At 46.8% G+C, this 22,451-nt stretch overlaps 1 non-coding gene across 1 annotated transcript; it reads right to left on the reverse strand.

The window, feature by feature from the left end:
• Positions 1–14,195: 14,195 nt before the first annotated feature.
• Positions 14,196–14,269, reverse strand: TRNAM-CAU (transfer RNA methionine (anticodon CAU)). The gene has a single exon. It is a non-coding gene; the product is annotated as a tRNA-Met (tRNA).
• Between the last annotated feature and the right edge of the window lie 8,182 nt (positions 14,270–22,451).

Raw genomic sequence — 22,451 nt, forward strand, 5'->3', positions numbered from 1 at the left:
GTAGCAACTTACCCTGTTGCTGCAGTAACGCGATAATCAGTTGATCAGCTTTAAAGATCGAGCAGCCAGCAAGCCCTTCAGTTCCCGGGAGATAGCAGCCATCATCAGCGACTGGATTAGCAATTTCCAGACCAGCCCGTTGGCCGATGATAAAGTCTTCCGGCCCATGGCCTGGGGCGGTATGAACAATTCCAGTACCGCTATTGGTGGTTACATGCTCACCGACAATCACTGGTACCGTGAAGCTGTAGAAGGGGTGGCGAAAGCGTAATCCGACTAAGTCAGCACCGGAGGCACTACCCAGAAGTTGCCAGTGGTTGATTGACCATTGGGTGAGTAATTCGGCCAGGCGATCAGCAGCTAAAATCAAATACTCAGTATCAGTTCCTTGGGTTACCTGGATTAATTGATAGCAGGCGTCAGCGTTTACCGCCAAGGCACGATTGGCCGGTAACGTCCAGGGAGTTGTGGTCCAAATGACTGCTGAAATGGGTAACTGGATGGCATCGGTGCTGGCAAAGCACCGGATGACTGCCTGCGCATCATCGGTGGGAAAACGGACATCCAGGGATAAGGAGGTTTTATCATGGTATTCAAGCTCGGCCTCCGCTAAAGCAGAGCGGCAAGCGGTACACCAATGGACCGGCTTGGTGCCACGGGTTAAATGGCCACGCTCAATAATAGTTGCTAATAGCCGCAGAGTGGCTGCTTCGGTAGCAAAGTCCATGGTCAAATAGGGATGTTGCCAGTCACCGAGGATCCTTAAGCGCATAAAATCTTGCTGTTGACGCTCAATCTGCTGGCTAGTATAGTGGCGACAGGACTGCTGAAAATCAGTGACGCTGGTGACTGAACCTCCCTTGCCCGACTGCTGTTCCACTTTTAGTTCAATCGGCAAACCGTGGCAGTCCCATCCGGGAATGTAGGGGACGTCAAAACCCGACAATCCTTAGCCTTGATAATGATATCTTTCAAAATCTTATTTAGCGCATGCCCTACATGGATATCACCATTGGCGTAAGGGGGACCATCATGCAGGATAAAGCTTGGACGACCCTGTTTGGCTTGTCGAATGACGGCATAAATATTCTGCTGGTTCCAACGCTGAAGTATCTGCAGTTCCCGTTGGCTTAACGCCGCTCGCATGGGAAAATCGGTGGCGGGTAGATTTAGTGTCGCTTTGTAGTCACTCATTGAGGACGGAAGCACTCATTCAATCAGAAGGTACTTAAACTCTAGAATGATAACATAGGAAAATCTCGTAGCAGAATACTTTCCACGGCCTGAATTTATGTAAGCGATAGCCGGCGTCTACGTGGGTTGCCGGCAGCGGTTATTAAACCGGGCTAATGACCTTACAGTAAACTGAGTTATCTGCTTTCACTGAAAAGGTTTAAAGCGAATGAACTTTGGTTCTGCGAGGAGTTAGCAGAAACATCAGATCGTCTTCTAGCCGGGGCATTTATTAGTGGATTATATGCGGTGGAGAATGAGTTTATTATTTGGTATAAATAATTAGTATTGATAACGGGCTGTGGAGTACACCCGAGTGGCGTAATGGAGTTTTCCAGGGCAACTAGTGCATTGAGATGACGGATGTTATTCAGCGGGGTGCTGTTAGTAGAAAAACTATCACTGTTCCTGCTGCGAGCAGTGTACCAGGCAGTATTTTCTTGTGAGGGAAAGGTTATTTCTTGAGAAGTATTAGCTATGTTAGAAAAGATAGGCATGGTGGTTCTGTAGGGAGTTATTAGGTTTTTAGAAAAAGTGGATACTGATGGAAATTGGATTAGACCGAGTGGATAGGGGGTATTCAGAAGCGTTTGATCGTTTTTCCACGCAGGGGTAACCCTGTAAGGGTAAGGTGTGCACTCATTCGACAGGGAGGGGAATGGTAAGATACTCATAGGAGGCATTAGAGTGGCTGTTAATTCATTCTCTGATAGTGAAGTCTCATTAGGCGTTGATGTAGCGGCTCTGCCGAGAGAACAAGATATGAATTCCGTGATCAGGCGTTGCCGAATTTTAGGACAGGCTGTACCGTCAATCGTCGTTGTACGACGATTTATACACAGTATAATTAATAGAAGAGCGTTTTCCTCGGGCCATAGTAATATCTCTTTCCTTGAGTGATTAATGGCTACTTCACCATATGAGCAGGCGATTATACTTATTTAAGATAGAAAAGTAAGCTGTTATCTCTTCATAAAATCGATAGATAACTGTTGTTTACCGATCCCTAATAGCCCCAGCAGTTGGCAATAGATGAGTAGAGCCCCGCTAATTAAGGTGGCTAGCCAGCCGAGGTGCTGGGTGAGTGACATTGCTAGCCAGCGAGAGCGTTCAGGCGTCAAGGCGTATAGTGCTATCGCCATGCCTCCACTGGCCAGTAGTAATCGTAGTAATACCTGAGTCGTGGCTCGAGTGGCCCGGTAGATCTGGCGACGAGCTAATCCTTGATAGAGCAGTATGGCATTGACAGCACTGGATAGGGCACTAGCTAGTGCTAAGCCGATATAGCCAAATGGCCAGACGAGCGTGTTGAATAACAGATGGCTGCCCATAGTCCACAGGGCGTAGCGTACCGGGGTTTGGATATCCTGCCGAGCATAAAAAGCGCAGGCGAACACTTTAGCAGTCAATAAGGGAAAGATTCCGCTGGTTAAAGCATAGAGGTCAGCAGTGGTGGACCATAAATCAGCTAGCGTAAATTTTCCATGCCGGTAGAGCAGCAGGATAATCGGTTCAGCCAGTAGCAGTAACCCGATCATCACGGGTATCCCTAACAGTACTACCATTCTCAGTCCCCAATCGACAGTGGCCATAAACTGAGTGGTGTCTGCCTGGGTTTGCAAGCGCGCTAAGGTAGGCAGCAAGATGGTTGCTAAGGTGGTGCCAATCAGTCCCAACGGTAATTCTACCAAGCGATCGGCATAGTAGAGCCAACTCATAGTGCCAGTCTGCAAAAAGCTGGCGATAGCGGTATTGGCTAACAGGGTAATTTGATCGACCGAAACGCCCAGTAGCGCCGGTAGCATTAGCTGGCAAATGCGTCGCACCCCAGGATCTTGCCAATTCCAGTGTGGCCAAACCAGTAACCCTACCCGCTGCAAAAAGGGCAGTTGGAATAGCAATTGTAATAAGCCACCGAGAAATACCCCGAGAGCTAAAGCAAACGCCGGTTCCGGAAGTTGAGGGGCTAGCCAGAGTGCACAGCTGATGATTACTATATTAAGTAGCACAGGCGAAAAGGCAGCGACTGCAAATTGTCCTAAGCTGTTGAGTATTGCCCCGGAAAATGCCACCAGAGTGATAAACCCTAGATAGGAAAAGGTGATGCGTAGCAATTGGTTAGCTAATGGATAATAAGCCGCCTGCTCTCCCTCACGCCACCACTCAATAAACCAACCAAAACCGAATAGCAAAGTGACTAGGGGGGATAACAGCATCAATCCCAGGGTGACTAGCATGATGGTGCCCCCCAGGGTACCGGCTACTCGCTGGATAAATTCTCGAATGGCTTGTTGATCACCTTGTTACTGATACTCTGTTAATATTGGGACAAAGGCTTGTGAGAATGCCCCCTCAGCAAATAGGCGACGTAGGAAGTTGGGAATGCGATCAGCAAATATTAACAGATCAGCAGAGGGACCAGCTCCCAATACATTGACAATTACCATGTCGCGTAACATCCCTAGCAATCGGGAGAGCAGGGTCATGCTACTGACCGTCAAGCTGGAACGAATCAAAGGTCGGTTCACACCTCTATCCTATTTCATATAGTAAAAAAGGCACGGTTGAGTAAATCCTTCTCAGGCAAATTTAGCCTGCGTGCCATTAAATCTAGGTCGTTATTTGACAGGTTGGTATCCTTAGTGTGGTAAACTTATTCAATAATTTAACACCCGCTTTTACCCTCAATGATGACGCTCCCTGTGTTATTGAGTGTCTTTTAAGATAGATGATCCTTAGGTTCTTCTGTTTATTCAACAATGCTGATACAGAAGTCTAGTCTTCAGCATACAAGGATTGCAACCCAAATGCTAGGGACTGTTGAGGTTTCACAGAGGTAACCCCTCACTATCATGACTATGTCAGCGATTACGTTGCTGCTGTGGGTCAATGACTTAAGTCGCACCGGGTTACCTTTTCTACCTTCTAACTTGACTATTGGTTGAAAAAGCGGCATCTTATCGCACCAAAATTGTAATTTTTCTGGAACTCATAGGAGTTGTCCTTTGGCTAATATCCAGTCTGCTAAAAAGCGGGCCATAAAATCGGAACAACAGTGGCAGCACAATGCTAGCCAACGATCCATGATGCGGACGGCCATTAAAAAGGTCTATGCAGCAGTTGTTGTCCAAGATAAGGAGCGGGCGTTGAAGGCAATTAGTGTGATGCAGCCGCTGTTGGATCGCTTTGCTACCAGGGGTTTGATTCATAAGAATAAAGCGGCTCGCCACAAATCAATCTTAAGCGCCCATATCAAATCATTAACCGTCTGAAGTCCAAAGACTTCAGACCATTAAGTGTGGCTGTATAGTTTTCACGGGTAGTCGTTTAACGGCGACTGCGCGTTAACAGAGCATAACTGATGCAGCCCGCTAAGGTTGAGCCGATTAAGGTGGCGAGGCGGGCGTAATTGCCATAGCTAATCGCCACTGATTCAAAAGCCAAAGATGTAATGTACATTGACATGGTAAATCCAATGCCACAGAGTACAGAGACACCAAAGAGCTCATAGTTCCCTACCCCTGCGGGTAGTTTTGCCCACCGCAGCTTGATAGCTAACCAACTAAACCTAAAGATCCCTAAAGGTTTGCCGACCAGTAATCCCAACACCACACCTAGCGAGAGGGTAATATTGGAAAATATGCCACTGATCCCTTGTAGGGTGACCCCAGCATTACTGAAGGCAAATAGCGGCAAGATTCCATAGGTGATCCAAGGGTGCAGGGCACGCTCCAGCCGCTGTGCGGGTCCTGACATCACTGGCACGGTTTGATCACTGATGGGTAGGATCAATCCTACGGCGACGCCGGCTAGGGTGGCATTTATCCCGGAGTAAAGTAGGCTAACCCAGAGTATCACACCTAACAGTAGATAAGTGACCAGCGAAGTGATCTGGTAACGGTTCAGCAGGATTAATCCGAGTAGGGTGATTAGCGATAGGCTGAAGGGTAGCCAGGAGATCGAATGGGTGTAAAACAGGGAGATAATGATAATTACTCCGAGATCATCAGCAATCGCTAGAGCTAACAGAAAAACTTTTAATGCCGAGGGCACTCGATTGCCTAATAGTGCCAACACCCCTAAAGAAAAAGCTATGTCAGTGGCTACTGGAATCGCCCAGCCGGCCCGTGTAATCGGATCATTAGCATTAAAGCACCAGTAGATCAGTGCCGGTAGCAACATGCCGCCTACGGCAGCTAGCGCTGGTAATAGCGCTTGTTGTCGACTGGACAGGGCGCCTATTTGTAGTTCTCGCTTGATCTCAATGCCCACTAGTAAGAAAAATAGGGACATGAGAGCATTGTTGACCCACCATACTAGAGGATGCTGCCAGTGCCAGTCAGCCCAAGAAAACCCTATTGGGTGGTGGTGTACGAGTGCGTGATAAGTTCCCTGAGCGCCGCTGTTGGCTAAGCCAAGGGCTAGCAAGGTACTAAGTACTAGCAAAATACCGCCAGCCGCCTCACCTTGCAAAAACTGACGTAAGGGAGTCCTCATCGATTTTCTCCTATTAAAAACCTTAGTCAATAAATTTGATCTTACCATGATTACTGCCGCCAGGGACTAGGATAGCTGATTAACAGCGCTCCGAGGGCGGTAGTGGTTTAGTAGCCAAGCGGCCAATAAGCCTATGACAGTAAAAAGCCAAATGGGCTGATTTCCCCAACGCGTATAGGGTGTTACTCCTCGAGTAGGAGTAACCAAAGCCTGTAATACGCCAGGGATCCTAGCCGGTAATTGAGCATGGATCTGGCCCTGCGCATCAATAATTGCTGTGATCCCGGTGTTGGTCACCCGCAACAGCGGACGTCCGAGTTCTAAGGTGCGCATCCGCGCCATCTGTAGGTGTTGCCAAGGTACCGAACCAGGCATCATTGGAGACGGTTAGTAAACAGTCAATCTCTTCGGTAAAATTAGCGCACATCTGTTCGCCCAAAGTTATTTCGTAGCAAATTGCTGGAGTCAATCGCCACTTGCTGGCTGGCAAGGGAGGTTGTTGGTAGTCACCACGGCTAAAAGAAGACATTGGTAGATTAAATAGCGGGGCGAGCGGGCGTATTAGCGAAGCGAAAGGTACAAATTCGCCAAAGGGCACTAAGTGGTGTTTATGGTAATAGTGCGTTAACAATAGTGGTTGGCTAGCAGTGGCTGACCGGGTTAGCAGCAGTAGACTATTGTAATAGTTTTCCTGCGTAGGGTGGTGACTAATTCCGCTAATCAGCTGATTTTCTGCAGTGAGTTGTTGAGAGAGCCATTGTAAATACGCCTTTTGGCGTTGATCGGTATCAGGAATAGCTGTCTCTGGCCACACAATCAAAGAGGTATTGGATAGCAGAGGTTCGGTCAGTTGCCAGTAACGGCTTAGTGTTGGCACTAGTTGCTATGGTTGCCACTTTAAGGTTTGCGCGATATTACCTTGCACTAAGGCGACACGATTGGCCTGTAGTAGCTGTTCCTGGACCCAGCTAATTTGCCTCAGTGGATAGATAATCAGTAACACCAACGACAGTAATGAAAGCGCCAACCAGCGTCGATTGATCAAAGCCCAGGTGATGAAGCCACTGCCAGCGATTAGACTATAGGTCAGTAACTGCACTCTGCCCAAAGGGGCTAAACTGGCCAACGGACCATCAATCTGGGTATAGCCAAACTGCAACCAAGGGAAACCGGTTAGAAGAGTGCCACGCAGCCAGTCAGTGAGCTGCCAGATTGTCAGCGCAGCTAGGCATAAACTGGCCAGATTAGCTCTAGGAAACCACCGACGGAGGCCGGCAGCAAACAGTGCTGGATAGAGTGATAAGTGACTTATCAGCAGCGCCATTAGAGTCCAGCCGACGACCCGAGGTAAGCCACCAAACTGTGCAATACAGTGTTAAATCCAGCGTAATCCACAACCAAACAGACCCACTCCCCAGAAAAAGCCAATCCATGCCGCTGCATTAGGGGGGTAATGGCAGATTAACATCAGCAACAGGGTTATGCTGACAAGCACCGCTGGCCAGCAGTCGATTGGTGAGAAGGCGGTGACGCCGAGAGCACCGATCAACAATGCTAAGGAGCTGGCTAACCAGCGCGAGAGACTACGATGCATCGTGCTGAGAGAGTTTACCGGTTACTGACTTGGTTCGCGGTAAGGTTACCTGTAGCTGAATAATGTGGCGACTGTCTGCTCGGGTCACTTTAAAGAGGTAGCCAGCTAAGGTTACCGACTCTCTGGGGGCTGGTAGATGACCAAAGGCCTGCATCACTAAACCACCGACAGTATCGACCTCCTCGGTTGAATAGTGGGTATGAAAGGTTTGGTTAAAATCCTCTATTGGCATTAGGGCTTGAATGGCGAAGGTATACTCATTCAGCTGGCGGATCAGTCGCTCGTCGGCGGTATCATCATACTCATCAGCGATATTGCCGACGATCTGCTCTAAAATATCCTCAATGGTGACGAGTCCGGAGATACTGCCGAATTCATCCACCACCATCACTATATGGAAGCGTTGGCAGCGAAACTCTTTTAGCATACGCTCTACCCGCTTGCTTTCTGGCACGATCACCGCTGGCCTTAGCAGTTTATCCAAGTTAAAGGGGGCATCACGGCGCATATAGGGCAGTAGATCTTTAGCAATCAGAAGACCCTCAATATGGTCTTTGTCTTCGCTGATCACTGGAAAGGGCGAATGTGCGGAATCAATAATCACTTCTAAGCACTGCTCTAGTGACTGGTGCCGCTGTAAGGTGACAATTTGTGAACGGGGAATCATAATATCGCGAACGCGTAACTCAGTGATCTTCAACACCCCTTCCAACATGTCGCGGGTATCATTATCGATCAGCGCATGCTGTTCTGAATCGCGGATCAGTTCAATGATCTCATCACGATTTTTTGCTTCATTATGGAATAAATAGTTAACAATTGATGCCAGTACTCCCCGTTTATGGGAAGGAGAGGATGGGTGTTCATTCATAGAGTTTAATGAGAATCTTCAAGTCGTTTTATAGGGATTAGTGTAGCCGAGTGTTTGTAAAATCTGGATCTCCAGAGATTCCATCTCTTGAGCAGTTGCTTCACTCTCATGCTGATAGCCTAATAGATGGAGTGTGCCATTGATTACCATATGGGTCCAATGCGCCGATAGCAGTTTTTGTTGTTCATTCGCCTCACGCTCGACAACTTGGCGACAGATAATTAGATCACCAAGTAATGGGGGGGGTTAAGGCTATCGGTGCTTGGTTAGGAAAAGCTAACACATTGGTTGGATAGGATCTACCACGGTAATTTTGATTGAGTTGCTGCCTTTGTACTTCGTCCACGATACGAATGGTGACTTCAGCCGCTGTATAACATTGTTGAATGGCCGGGATGATCCAGCGCTGAAACTCTGTTGCATAAGGAAGACCCCGGGGATCAGCGCAAGCGATTTGCCACTCTAGTTTAATTGTAGACATCGTATAGCTAGCTTAATGTGCTAACGGTTGTCCTGTCTTAACAGGCTCCACCACTGAACCTCGCAAGGAATTGGTATAGACATCCGTAATGATAATCGGCACAAATATTCCTACCAGTCTGGGATCACCGGAAAAATTGACAATACGATTATTTTCGGTGCGGCCGGTGAGCTCCATAATATTCTTTTTGGAGGGGCCTTCAACCAGAACCGATTGCTGCGTGCCTAACATCTGACGACTATAACGCATCGTCTGTTGATTGATCAGCCATTGTAGTGATTGTAACCACTGCTTTTTCTGCTCAACAGGGATTGGATCTGGGAGCGTGGCAGCTGGCCTGCCGGGTCACGGTGAAAAGATAAAGCTATAACTGAGATCAAAATTCACCTCTTCAATCAACTGCAAAGTTTGTTGGAAGTCTGTCTCCTGTTCTCCGGGAAAGCCGACAATAAAATCGGAGCTAATCTGTATGTTAGACCGTACCTGACGCAGTTTGTGGATAATGGTTTTATACTGCTCAATGGTATGAGTACGCTGCATTAATTGCAAAATGCGATCCGAGCCGCTCTGTACTGGTAAATGGAGATGGCTGACCAAAGCGGGGGTGTCTTGGTAGACCTCGATAATATCATCGGTAAACTCCATCGGATGGCTAGTGGTAAAACGCAACCGTTCGATTCCCTCAATAGCAGCAGTCAGACGTAATAGCTCAGCAAAGGAGCAGAGTGAGCAATCATGCTGTTGACCGCCATAAGCATTGACATTTTGCCCCAACAGGGTGACTTCCCGCACCCCCTGCTCTGCCAATTGGGTGACCTCCAGTAGAATATCATCAACAGGCCGGCTAACCTCAGGCCCACGAGTATAGGGAACGACACAATAGGTACAGAACTTATCACAGCCCTCCATCACCGAAACAAAAGCGGTTGGACCTTTGGTATGCGGTTTTGGCAAGGCATCAAATTTTTCAATGGCGGGAAAGCTGATGTCGATGACCGTCCGTCGTTCGCTGCTAACCTGCTGGATTAATTCTGGTAGTCGATGGAAAGTTTGTGGGCCAAACACAATATCAACATAAGGAGCTCGTTGGCGGATCTGCTCCCCCTCCTGCGAGGCTACACAACCACCTATTCCAATGATGAGTCCGGGGCAGCGTTGCTTCAGAGTTCGCCAACGGCCTAACTGGTGGAATAGTTTCTCTTGAGCCTTTTCCCGGATAGAGCAGGTATTGAGCAGTAGTACATCTGCCTCATCAGCCTGCTGAGTCAGTTGATAACCTTGGGCCTGGTCCAGGAGCTCTGCCATTCTTGATGAGTCATACTCATTCATCTGGCATCCCCAGGTTTTTATGTAAAGCTTTTTAGTCATGGCAGGATTGGGTTAACCATTGCCTCAGAGTCAATTACTGCAATCATAGTGGGTATTGTAATCGTTTGCTGTGCGAAATGTTAGTGGTAGTTATCTTATATCAGCCAAGTAACCTATCATGGTCCTTGAAGGTTTTACGCTGATTCAGTGGTGGTCGGTGATCACCGGGTTCCTGTTTTTAAAGGTAACAGAAAAGGGGAAGATCACCTAGACATGATGCTTACTCTTGATCGAAATTGTCAAAATCCTCAAGTAGTGCTCCCTCTATGATAGAACTTCCTTTTTTTAGTAATACTTCTTTGTCAAGTAGAATATGCTTCTTTTCAGTACCGTCTATTCTCAATAGCTTGTTATTTAGAGTAACATTACTTTTCATAACAGTATTATTTAGGATGACATATCCGGCTTCTAAAGTTAATTGATTAGATTAATTAATAATTTTCATTACAGGATTTTTATTTATATCATTTATAGATGCAGGAGATAATATTATTTATCTAGATAGTGTTGATCGGAAAGTTAATTTTTTATAATGCAAATCTATATTATAATTTTAATCTAAATAATTTATGTTTCCATTTTGTTATATTCCGAATGCGCTGAGAGTTAAGGTCTTGGCTTCGTCGTGGATAATTGACTTTTACACATATGGTGTGCTTTGGGGTGACTTGCTGTAGGTGTTTAGCTGTGATTTGATTAGTGGTACATTCAGTATCGTGTGTGGGATGAGGTGATCCTAAACGCATCAGATTTACTAATCCAGTCATAGCGATAATTGCTTATGTTAAATAAAAAACCTGATGAAATTAAACTTCTTAAAAAACGACTAGTAGTAATACCGACCAGATGCCAGATAGATAAAATCAACTGTTATATTTATAGGATTCTTTGGGCGTAATTCCAGTTTTAATCATTAAATTGATCATGAAGATTTAGCTAGGTAATAGCGTACCATTTAATGGTTGTTACCAATTGACAGACGCTATTTGAGGGCAACTGTTTGGTGCAGTTGTCAAGCAATTACTGTTTTGTTAAAAAAGGAATGATCTAAAAAAGTTCGATAAGATTGCTGAAGTAATGCCTTATAATGTGCGGAGTAATCGTGTTGACTGCATCATTACCCTGGTGTCCAATGGCATTTTTACTTTGTTTATCGGAGAATTAAACAAGCTGTTTTTCTCACTGCTTACGAGCTTGGGGTGAGTCGCTATATTATGAAGCATTATGAGTGCGTGGTTGTTGGTAGTGGTTTAATCGGGGCGACGGTGGCATTGGGATTGGTCCAGCAGGGGCGCTCGGTGGCACTGATAGAGGCTAGGCAGCCAGCACCCTTTATAGCTGCTGCGCCGCCGGATGTTCGGGTATCAGCCCTCAACGTTGGCTCAGTAAAACTGTTGTCACGTCTGCAGGCATGGCCAGCGATTGCTGCAATGCGTTGTACCCCGTTTCGCCGGCTAGCTGTCTGGGAACATGGCAGGGAAGCCTCTATGGTGAACTTTGCGACTGAGTCTACTCGGCAGCTTCTGCTAGGTTATATAGTAGAAAATTCGGTATTACAGGCAGGCTTGTGGCAATGCTTGTCTGCTTATGCCAACTTATGCTGCTGCTATGTGCCGACGGCGCTTCAACGGTTGCAACCAGATGAAAACGGCTGGCAGTTGCAGTTGACCTGTGGCCAACAACTGGCTGCCCCTTTGTTAATTGCCGCTGATGGACAGGCCTCGTTCATTCGCCAACAGCTTGGTATTGCTGTTAGTGGTTGGCAGTACCGCCAACGCTGCCTGCTGATTAGCATCAAAAGCCAGCAACCTCAGCAGCAGAGTACTTGGCAATGTTTCTATCCCAGTGGACCACGGGCGTTTCTGCCGCTCACCACCCCTTGGGCCTCATTAGCTTGGTACGATACTTCGGAGACGATTCAACAGTTAACTTGCTTACCACTACCTCTATTAAGTGAAGCGATTCAACGGGCCTATCCAGAGCGGCTAGAGAAGGTCACTGCGGTCGCTGCTCAAGCATTCCCTTTGGTCAGTCAGCAGGCACAAGCTTACACTCTACCTGGGCTAGCCTTAGTGAGAGATGCTGCACATACCATCCATCCTTTGGCTGGACAGGGAGCTAACCTAGGTTTTCGTGATGTTGCCAGCTTATTAAAGCGATTAGCGCCGCTTACCTCATTGCAAAATCGTTTTGAGTTGTCCCATGCCCTACAGCAGTATCAGCAGCAACGTCGCTGGGATAATCGATTAATGCAGTGTGGCATGCATGGGATAGCTAATGGCTTTAGTAGCCAGCAGGCGATGATCCGCTGGCTACGTCGGTTTATCTTTGGTTGTGTGGAGGCTTCACCACTGCTAAAACAGCGGCTGCTGCGGTACGATCTGGGGTTGGCTAGTAGCGAGTTAATCACTGCTCTGTAAAATCGTGGATCCATCCAGTTAGTCGGCTCAATCAGTCTGAGCGCCATCACTGCTGGCGTGTTTGTAGCTTTTGCCAGTAAGCCAATCGCCGGATAATATCTCGTTCGAAGCCCCATTCTACTGGGCAATAAAAGGTCTGGCGCGCCATCTCTTCAGGAAAATAGTTCTGTCCAGAAAACTCTTCGGGAGTATCATGGTCGTAGCAATAGTCTGCAGCATAGCCCTGCTGTTTCAGCAGAGCGGTTGGAGCATTCAGCGTCGATTTGGGGGGCGGCAGCGAACCCCAGCGGCGGGCAGCCTGTTGTGCTTTCTGATAAGCGCGATAGAGCGCATTAGATTTAGGAGCGGTTGCTAAATAAAGCAGCGCCTCTACCAGTGCTAGTTCACCCTCTGGTGAGCCTAAGCGTTCATAGGCTTGTACACCAGCGATGGCTTGCAGTAATGCTTGGGGATTAGCAAGGCCGATATCTTCGCTGGCAAACCGCATCAGACGCCGGCCAATATAAAGGGGATATTCACCGCCTGCCAGCATGCGGGCCAACCAGTATAGTGCAGCATTTGCATCGGAACCGTGTAGCGATTTATGTAGTGCGCTGATCAAATCGTAGTGGCCTTGTTGGTTTTTATCATATAGTGGAGCTCGTCTGTTCAAACACTCGGTCAGCGCTTGCGGTGTTAAGGGGGCTACTGGAGAGGTAGCAAGCAGGAGTTCAAGGGCATTTAGCAAGAAACGAGCATCACCATCAGCCCAGGAGAGCAGCAGCTCCTTTGCAGGTGTAGTTAAGGGGAGGGGATGTTGTAGATACTGCTCAGCGCGCGCAGTCAGCTGACTCAGCTCAGCGGTTGATAAACGATTTAAAGTAAAGAGTTGACAGCGTCACAGTAGGGCACGGTTAAGTTCAAAGGAGGGGTTTTCCGTGGTAGCCCCGATCAGCGTAATCATCCCTGTTTCCAGATAGTGCAGGAAGCTATCCTGTTGAGCACGATTAAAGCGATGGATCTCATCCACAAACAGGAGCGTGGTTGCACCACTCTGCAATCGTTGGCTGGCCTGCTCAAACACCTTACGCAACTCGGAGACCCCGGAAAAGATGGCCGATAGAGCGACAAAGACTAGCTCACCGGCTTGGGCAAGCAGGTGAGCTAGCGTGGTTTTACCAGTTCCTGGGGGGCTCCAAAGGATCATCGAAGGTAATTTTTTTTGAGCAATCAGCGATGATAGCGGTTTTCCCGGACCTATTAGATGTGATTGCCTAATAAAATCGTCGATAGAATGTGGCCGCAGCTGTTCTGCTAGGGGGCGATTGTCTATCATAGTGGACAGCATACAGGAGCAAGACTAGCAATGTTAGTCAACGTGAGCTAACAAAGCTTTTGGCAACGTCTTTAAGGTAGGAAGGAACCAACGATAACTTTAGAGGAATAGTGGCTTGGGTGCCAGGATTCAAACCTGGGCATGCCGGGATCAAAACCCGGTGCCTTACCGCTTGGCTACACCCCAATCTAGGTTTGTCTGATAACACGGTTGGCTGGGGAGCCAGGATTCGAACCTGGGTATGGCGGGATCAGAACCCGCTGCCTTACCGCTTGACTACACCCCAATGCGCCGATAAACCAATAAATTTGTCAAAATAACGTGGTGCGGGAGGTGAGAATCGAACTCACACACCTTACGGCGCCAGAACCTAAATCTGGTGCGTCTACCTAGTTCCGCCACTCCCGCAAATGTGGTGGCTACGACGGGAATCGAGCCTGTGACCCCAGCATTATGAGTGCTGTGCTCTAACCGTCTGAGCTACGTAGCCCCTAACAACTATTTATTTTATTAGGATAAAAATCGTCACTGCGGGCCGCATTATGCGGTTCTAGCGGCGGTCAGTCAACTGCTTTTTTCATTCCCAGGTTGCAATCGCTTATCTGCTTCTCAGTATTTTCTTCAACTACCCGTTCAATGGGGGGTAATAGTTGATCGATATTGAGTTTGCTGATGACATGACGCGCGAAGCCACAACCGGCTTCTCGATAGACATTAAAGGTAGCCTCGATGCCCAGGTCCTGTAGTGGCTGCTGCTCATCTTCATACTGAGCAATAGCAGCGATTCTGCCCTTGAAGAGCTGTTTACGCAGTTGTTGCAGCGCTAATTGGGTTCCCCGCCAATGCGGCATGGCCAAAAGGATTAAACAGATGTTGGATTGCTGGATAAGTTGCTGCCAGAAATCAGGATCAGCGGCATCGCCGACAATGACTGTTCGGCCATGCTGTGCGTGTCGGTTGAGGCTATCCGTCGTGTGTTCAACACCTAAAAGCACTTCACCGTAGCGGTGACGTAACTCATCATAGGCGCAGGCACCGATCCGTCCCATCCCCAAAACTAATATCTTCGCGGCTCCGATATTAATCATTTGATCTTCTGAGTGTAGCGGTTTATTCCCCTCTTCTCGGGCTCCCCAGCGAGTGAGTAGCACATAGAGTTGGTCCGTTAATTGATTAATCGGTGCCGCGATGAGAAAAGAGAGCGCCGTAGTGAGTGCTAACACCAACAGCCATTGGTTATCCAGTAACCCCTGCTTCACTGCGATATTGCCAACGATTAAGCCAAATTCACTGAAATTACAGAGAGTCATAGCGGTCTGTAAGCTAGTGCGGATACGAAAGCGGAAGCAACGCACTACCAGATAATAGAGAATTCCTTTTACTGGTAATAATAGCAGGAGTAGTAACGCAATCGCCATACTCTGTAAAGTAGTGGTTTCAGCTAGACCGATTTGTACAAAAAAAGCCACCAACAATAGCTCTTTAATCGCGAACAGAGACTTAGAGAGTTCAGAGGCTCGGGGGTGGGGAGCTAGCAGTAATCCGATAATCAGAGCGCCTAAATGAGCATTTAACCCACAAAAGTGAAAGAGAGCAGCACCTGGTAACAAGGCTAAGCTAATGCCACCTATCATTAGAATTTCATCATGGCCAAGCCGGTTGAGAAGCTGATATAGTAATGGACGAGTTAGCGGTAGCAGTAACAGCCCCCAGGCCCAGTAATGTGGTAACTCTCCGGTGACTAAGGTCAAAAACAGCACTGCCAGCAGATCTTGGATCACTAAGATACTGAGTGATAGCCGACCATAACTGCTACTGATCTCCCCTTTAGCTTGCAAAGCCTTAATAGCTAATACGGTAGAGGAAAAAGTAAGGGTAACCGCCAACAGCACCCATTGTTGGAAACTTAATGAATGCAGCAAGGGTAGTTGAAAGGCGCTAAGTAGGGCTAAACAACCGGCAATGGCGCAGACACTCAGTAGGCTATGTCCGGTAGCTCCTAACCAGACTTCACGTCGGAACAGCAGACGAGCATCTAGCTTTAAGCCAATGGTAAATAATAAAATAGTGACCCCTAATTCAGCCAACTCCTCCAACTTTGGAACGGTATGAATACCCGAGGTACGCAAGGCGAATCCCGCCAGCAAAAAGCCCACCAAAGGGGGAAGACCCATGCGCTGCGCAATAAAACCTGCAACAAAAGTCGACCCAAGAACCAGTAATAACAGAGCGTCAAGCATAAATATTCTAATCAACCATCCCTACGTAAGAAAAAAAACAAATGAATAATAACAACAGTGATAACAGTTGCTTGCAAAATGAGCTAACATCTTGTACTTATTGGCGTAACCGAATCCCCTCTACGCTGCTAATTCTTATAGACTTGCATAAAATAAGATAAACTGCAAGGGGTTGTTAGCAATGCATAACTCCTTGAGGTAAATGTTAAGGCTAACCAGAGTAGGGTAACTTGAATAATACAAATAGAGAGATCCATAACTAAAAGTTAGTTAATTGCTTCCCTCTATTACTAGTAAAAATATTAGCTTTCTCGGGCCTATTGGTGTAGCCCGCTACAGTGTTGGTAGGGGTAGCGTTCCACCCATTCGGCAAGGTGGTCAGCCTCCAATGTCTTAAAATAATTGGCTGTTTTTAATTTTAGCTCTTGGGTTGCCGGCTCATCGCATACCAGCAAGCTTTTAGGATGTAGTTGCAGTGCTAAGATACTCCAGAGATGATTGACAGGTCCTTCAATAGCTGCCTGTAGAGCGAGTGCTTTATGGTAGCCAGTCACCAGCATTACAATCTCTTCGGCCTCTAATAGCGTTCCGATACCGATGGTTAATGCCACCTTGGGGACTTGCGACAACATATTAGAGAAGAATTGTACTTTATCCTGTCGAGTTTTTTCGGTTAATCTTTTAACGCGTGTTCGTGAAATTAAGGAGGAGCCAGGCTCATTAAAAGCAACATGACCGTTACCCCCGACCCCGCTGACAAATAGATGAATCTTCCCATAGGCTTGTATTTGTTCTTCATAGTATTGACAGGTAGCCTCAAGATCAGAAGCCATTCCATTTAATAAATGGATATTTTCTGAACGCAGATCGACATGATTAAAGAAGTGGTAATGCATAAAATGGTGACGACTCTGTGGATTTTCTGGTGGTAAACCCACGTATTCATCCATGGTGAAGATCACCACAAGTTGAAATGAGAGGTTCCCGACCTGATAGTGTTGCATCAACCCTTGATAAGTGGCTAAGAGAGTTCTACCCGCTGATAGTCCCAAGACAAAAGGACGTTGAGTACTGGGATTAAAAGATTGAATACGTTCAACAATATGGCAAGCTGACTACCAGCCAACTGCTTGTGCAGTATCTAATAAGATAAGCCTTATGGGGTTCTCCAGTACTGAAAGTGCGAGGTTTTTCCAAGAAAAAAAGCAGTATAGGGCTAGCTCCTAGCAAATAGCCAGAGTCTGTTATTGTTTTATATTAACTAATTGAAAAATAAAACAAAACTAGTAATATTGTGGTTCTAAAATCAGCAGTAAAATGAGTTTCCTATACTCCGGTTAATGCTCAGTAACTTGGGGTGGTCGAGGCTAAAATCAGACTGGCTTGGGATAGGCATCACCCTGATGATGGATGGATATTCATTGATAGTAGTTTTGCGCTCGATGATCTAAGCATACTTGGTTGTTAAGGCGGAACTTGCGCACAATAGAGTGTGTAACGTCAGGGGATGAATTTGAGGAGTCTTGAGGTAATGAATACAACCCAGCAACCGCCCAACCACTTTATTCAACAGATCATTGAAGTGGATTTAGCCGCTGGGCGTTGCCAGAGAGTGCAGACACGCTTCCCACCGGAACCGAATGGTTATTTGCATATTGGCCATGCCAAATCAATCTGCTTAAATTTTGGTCTGGCAGCTGCTTATCAGGGGCAGTGTAATTTGCGTTTTGATGACACTAATCCCGCTACAGAAGAGCAGCATTACTTAGAGGCGATTCAACGAGATGTTCGCTGGCTAGGTTTTCAATGGCAGGAGCCGGTATGTTATGCCTCAGACTATTTTGAGCAGTTATATGACTATGCTGTCGAGTTAACTAAACGGTGGCTGGCTTATGTCGATGAGCTGTCGCCAGAGGAGATTCGTCATTATCGCGGGACATTAACTGAGCCTGGCAAAAATAGTCCCTATCGGGATCGTGCAATCGATGAAAATCGGCAACGATTCGAGCAGATGCGTACTGGCCAATTGGCTGAGGGAAGTGCTTGCTTGCGGGCACGCATTGATATGGCATCCCCCTTCATTGTCTTGCGCGATCCAGTGCTCTATCGAATTAAACAGCTCAAACATCATAAGACCGGGGAAAGCTGGTCCATCTACCCGATGTATGATTTTGCGCATCCGATCTCTGATGCCCTAGAAAACATCAGCCACTCCCTCTGTACCTTAGAGTTTCAAGACAATCGGCGGCTGTATGATTGGCTTTTAGATCATCTATCAATCCCACACCGGCCGCGACAATATGAATTTTCTAGATTAAATATCGAGTATACGGTACTGTCGAAACGCAAATTACAGCAGCTGGTGAGCGAACAGATCGTTTCCGGCTGGGATGATCCACGGATGCCGACCCTCTCAGGATTGCGACGTCGTGGCTATCCTGTGGCTGCTTTGCGTGATTTTTGTAGCCGTATCGGCATCACTAGACAGGATAATATCGTTGAGTTAAGTCTGCTAGAGTCCTGCGATCATGATCAGTTAAATCAGCAGGCTCCTCGAGCCTTGGCAGTATTAGATCCGGTTAAAGTAGTGATTGAAAATCTAGCAGACGATCACTTGCAGTGGTTATCGATGGTCAACCATCCACAACGAACGGAGCTGGGAGAGAGATTAGTTCCGTTTAGTCGTGAAATCTATATTGAGCGCAGTGATTTTCAAGAACAGGCTTCCAAACACTATAAGCGGTTGATATTGGGTGAGAGTGTGCAGTTGCGTCATGCCTATGTGATTACTGCCCAGCGAATCGAACGAGATCTCCAAGGAGAGATCACTGCTATCAACTGTACCTATGATGCGCAGACCTTGGGAAAGAATCCCACTTCCGGCAAGGTACGAGGGGTGATTCATTGGTTGTCAGTAGAACAGGCACAACCAGCGGTATTTAATTTGTATGATCGACTGTTTAGCGTAGCCAATCCCAGTGCTGAAGAGCATTGGTTAAACTCGATAAATCCTGATTCCTTACGCCAGTGTCATGGTTTTGTGGATCTGTCATTACAGCAAGCTGAGCGGGAGCAAGCTTACCAGTTTGAACTGTTGGGTTATTTTTGTCGGGATAATCAAGCAGTGGCATCTGGAAGTTTGGTTTTTAACCGTACGGTTGAATTACGTGATATTTGGCAAAATAAGGGCACTAAGGCTACCCAGGTTTTGGATGGCTAATCACTTTGCTAAGGCAACCAGGCAATCGCGGCATGCCAAAAAGTAATGCTGCGATTGTGGGTGCTTGCGGAGAACGTTCCCCGAGTGCCTAGGAGCTGTTGACACATTTCACTGAGGCAACCTGGGAAACGGCAAGCTATAAGCCATAGCACCTAGAAAAGCTTGTGGCACAACAGGAATCGCTACGCCACGCCGCTTCTTACAGTTGCTTAATAAACAGCAACCCCGTTTGCAAAAACGACAGCTAACTTCCCCCCTCGCTACGCTCGACCTTAGGCTACCTACTGCCTTGATATCAATACAGAGATGAAAACATTCCGGGATGCTCGAGTCCGCCGTGCCTTAGGGATAGTGTTGGATCGTTCGTTATTAGTATCCAATTGGACTCGCCATGGGGAGCAACCTGCTTATACCTTGAACCCACCCGGTATGGGAGGTTTTATGCCTGCATTGTCGGAACGGGCCCATTGGTCCCAACAGCGGCGTAATCGAGAAGCTAAGCAGTGGTTAAAAGCTGCTGGCTATGATGAACGGCATCCGTTGAAGTTCAGGTTGTTATTTAATACCTCAGAATGGCACCAACAAATTGCCTTAGCCGTGATAGGTCAATGGCAGCAGCATCTGAACGATGTGCAAGTTGACTTAGATTGTCACAAGTGGAAAATGCTGCTACTCAGTCGGGCAGATGGCGAGTTTCAGATGTGCCGGCAAGCCGTTCATAGTGAACTATCATCATTAATAAACTGGCTGCTTTCATATAATTTAAATAACGCTACCCACTATAATAGCTCACTTTACCATCAATTGATGGTAAAAGCACTACTATCAGATAATCAAGTACAGCGATATGATTGTTATCGGCAAGCAGAACAGCAATTAGCCTTAGATATGCCACTTATTCCCCTCTTTCATTATATGCACTCTCGCTCAGTGAAACCTTATGTGAAAGGATTGCCCAGTCGAAATCCGATGAACACCGTTTACACTAAAGATCCCTATTTAATTCAACATCCACAATGACTGTCACGTTATCATTAACGGTAGATAGCGACTCTGTTCTGTTGTTCCAGTAGGGGTTATGGTGCCTGGTATTCAATAACGACAGCTAACTTCCCTCCTCGCTACGGTCGATCGCCTGACTGCAGGATAGAGATGATCTATTGGAGATTTTCTGCTAATGTTATAATAGTGTTAAATATAAGGGATTTCGAGTGATATTAAACTAGATTAGTCAGTAGGTGTTCCGGCACATTGGCTAATAGATAGGCTTATTTAGCCGGCGATGATCTATTTAGTTTGAGAGAATTAAGGGGATAAATATCACAGCTCATCAGATAAGCGGAGGTTATAGTGTACCGACCACTAATTTTTCGATGCGTAAATCTGCTATGGGGGGTATTGATAATGACAATCCCCATGGTTAATCCATTATTAGCGGCAACTGTTCCAGAAGGGGTCCTGTTAGCTGCTAAGCAGCAGTTAGTGATCAACAACGTTGGTTTTCGGGTCCGGTAAGTTGAGCTCTAATTATTTTTTTTTTTTTTTTTTTTTTTTTTTTATATTTCTTTTTTTTTTTGTTTTTTTTTTTCTTTTTGGTTTCTTGGTTTTTTGATTTATTAGGTGGGTTTTCTCCCGCACAAGCATTGCTTCAGGGAATCGATGATGTATATATATTTTTTTTTCTTAACAACGGTGTCGAAGTGCAGACGTTGGGTAGTGCCTCCGACAGGATCTTTTGTTAAGATTGCGGCCAGTTAAATGGGTTAAGACAAGGAGTGTTTCGGATGGCGTTGGTGGAGGTGAGATGTCGCTATTGCAACGGGGTCGAAGTTAACAAGGCGGGTGTGAGAGCCAGTGGAGCACAACGGTACCGCTGCCTGTTGTGCAACAAGACATTTCAGCTGGATTACCGTTAAAATAGCCATAAGCCAGGTGTTGCGGATAAGATCGTAGATATGGCCCTTAACGGCTCTGGTGTTAGAGACACCAGCCGGGTACTGAAGATTAGCCAAAATACCGTGATCCGGCGCTTAAAAAAAATTGGCCCCCGTCCGATCAAGCAGTCATCGTGAAGTCATAGAAGAGGTGGCTCTGATTTGCGAGATGGATGAGCAGTGGAGCTTTGTTGGTAGTAAGAAACGGCAGCACTGGCTCTTTTACGCCCTGGATACCAAGTAAAGAAAGGTGCTTGCGCACACTTTTGGACCCAGGAATTCGGAGACTTTGCTCTCTCTAATGAGCCTTCTAAAGAAATTCTCAATCAGTTTCATCACCACAGACCAGTGGCTCCCCTACCAGAAGTTCATACCCAAGCGCCTACACCTTAAGGGAAAGATCTTCACTCAGAGGATTGAGCGATTCAATCTTAATCTGAGAACGCATATCAAGCGATTAGCGCGGAAGACCATTTGCTTTTCCAAGTCGGTAGAAATTCATGAAAAGCTAATTGGAACCTACATCTCCACTAATCACTACGTATCAGTGTGAGGCGTTACCAGACGTTGGATCCTCATAAAACGATCGGATGGCCAGAGGCCAATGTGATGCGGGATCTATTAGAGGGACTGGTTGTGCTTGATCCCAAAGGCAAAATAGCCCCGGGTGTCGCTGCTCGCTGGCAGCATTCAGCTGATTAAAAAATCTGGACCTTTTATCTGCGTCCGGAGGCGAAATGGTCCAACGGGGCACCCGTGATAGCCCATGATTTTGTCTACAGTTGGCGACGGCTGGCCAATCCGAAAATCCAATCGCCAGCGGCCAGTTATCTAATCGATATGCAACTGCTAAACAGTGAAGCGGTGATCAAAGGTCAGTTGCCGCTGGGAAAATTAGGGGTTGCAGCTTTAGATCCACAGACCTTACAGGTAAAATTAACAAAATCGGTCCCTTATTTATTAGAGATGTTAGCTAATTTTCCACTTTTTCCAGTCTTTGCTCCGGTAGTAGAGTGTTATGGAAATGGAGTGGATAATAAATAGTATGCTGTTCCCTATCATGTGGGTAATGGGGCTTATCGATTAAAAGAGTGGGTAGTCAATGAGAAATTAGTCCTTACCCGCAGTCCCAGTTACTGGAATAATCAGCAGACGGGGATTGAGCAGGTAACTTATTTACCGATTGCTGATGAAGGGGTTGATGTGCGCCGTTATCTGGCGGGAGAGATTGATAACACTAATGATAGATTGCCATTGGAATGTTGGGATGATTTGCGA

Source organism: Artemia sp. Qi Xiang Cuo, chromosome 3, assembly GCF_049724085.1.
Source record: "Artemia sp. Qi Xiang Cuo chromosome 3, ASM4972408v1, whole genome shotgun sequence".
NCBI lineage: Eukaryota > Metazoa > Arthropoda > Branchiopoda > Anostraca > Artemiidae > Artemia > Artemia sp. Qi Xiang Cuo.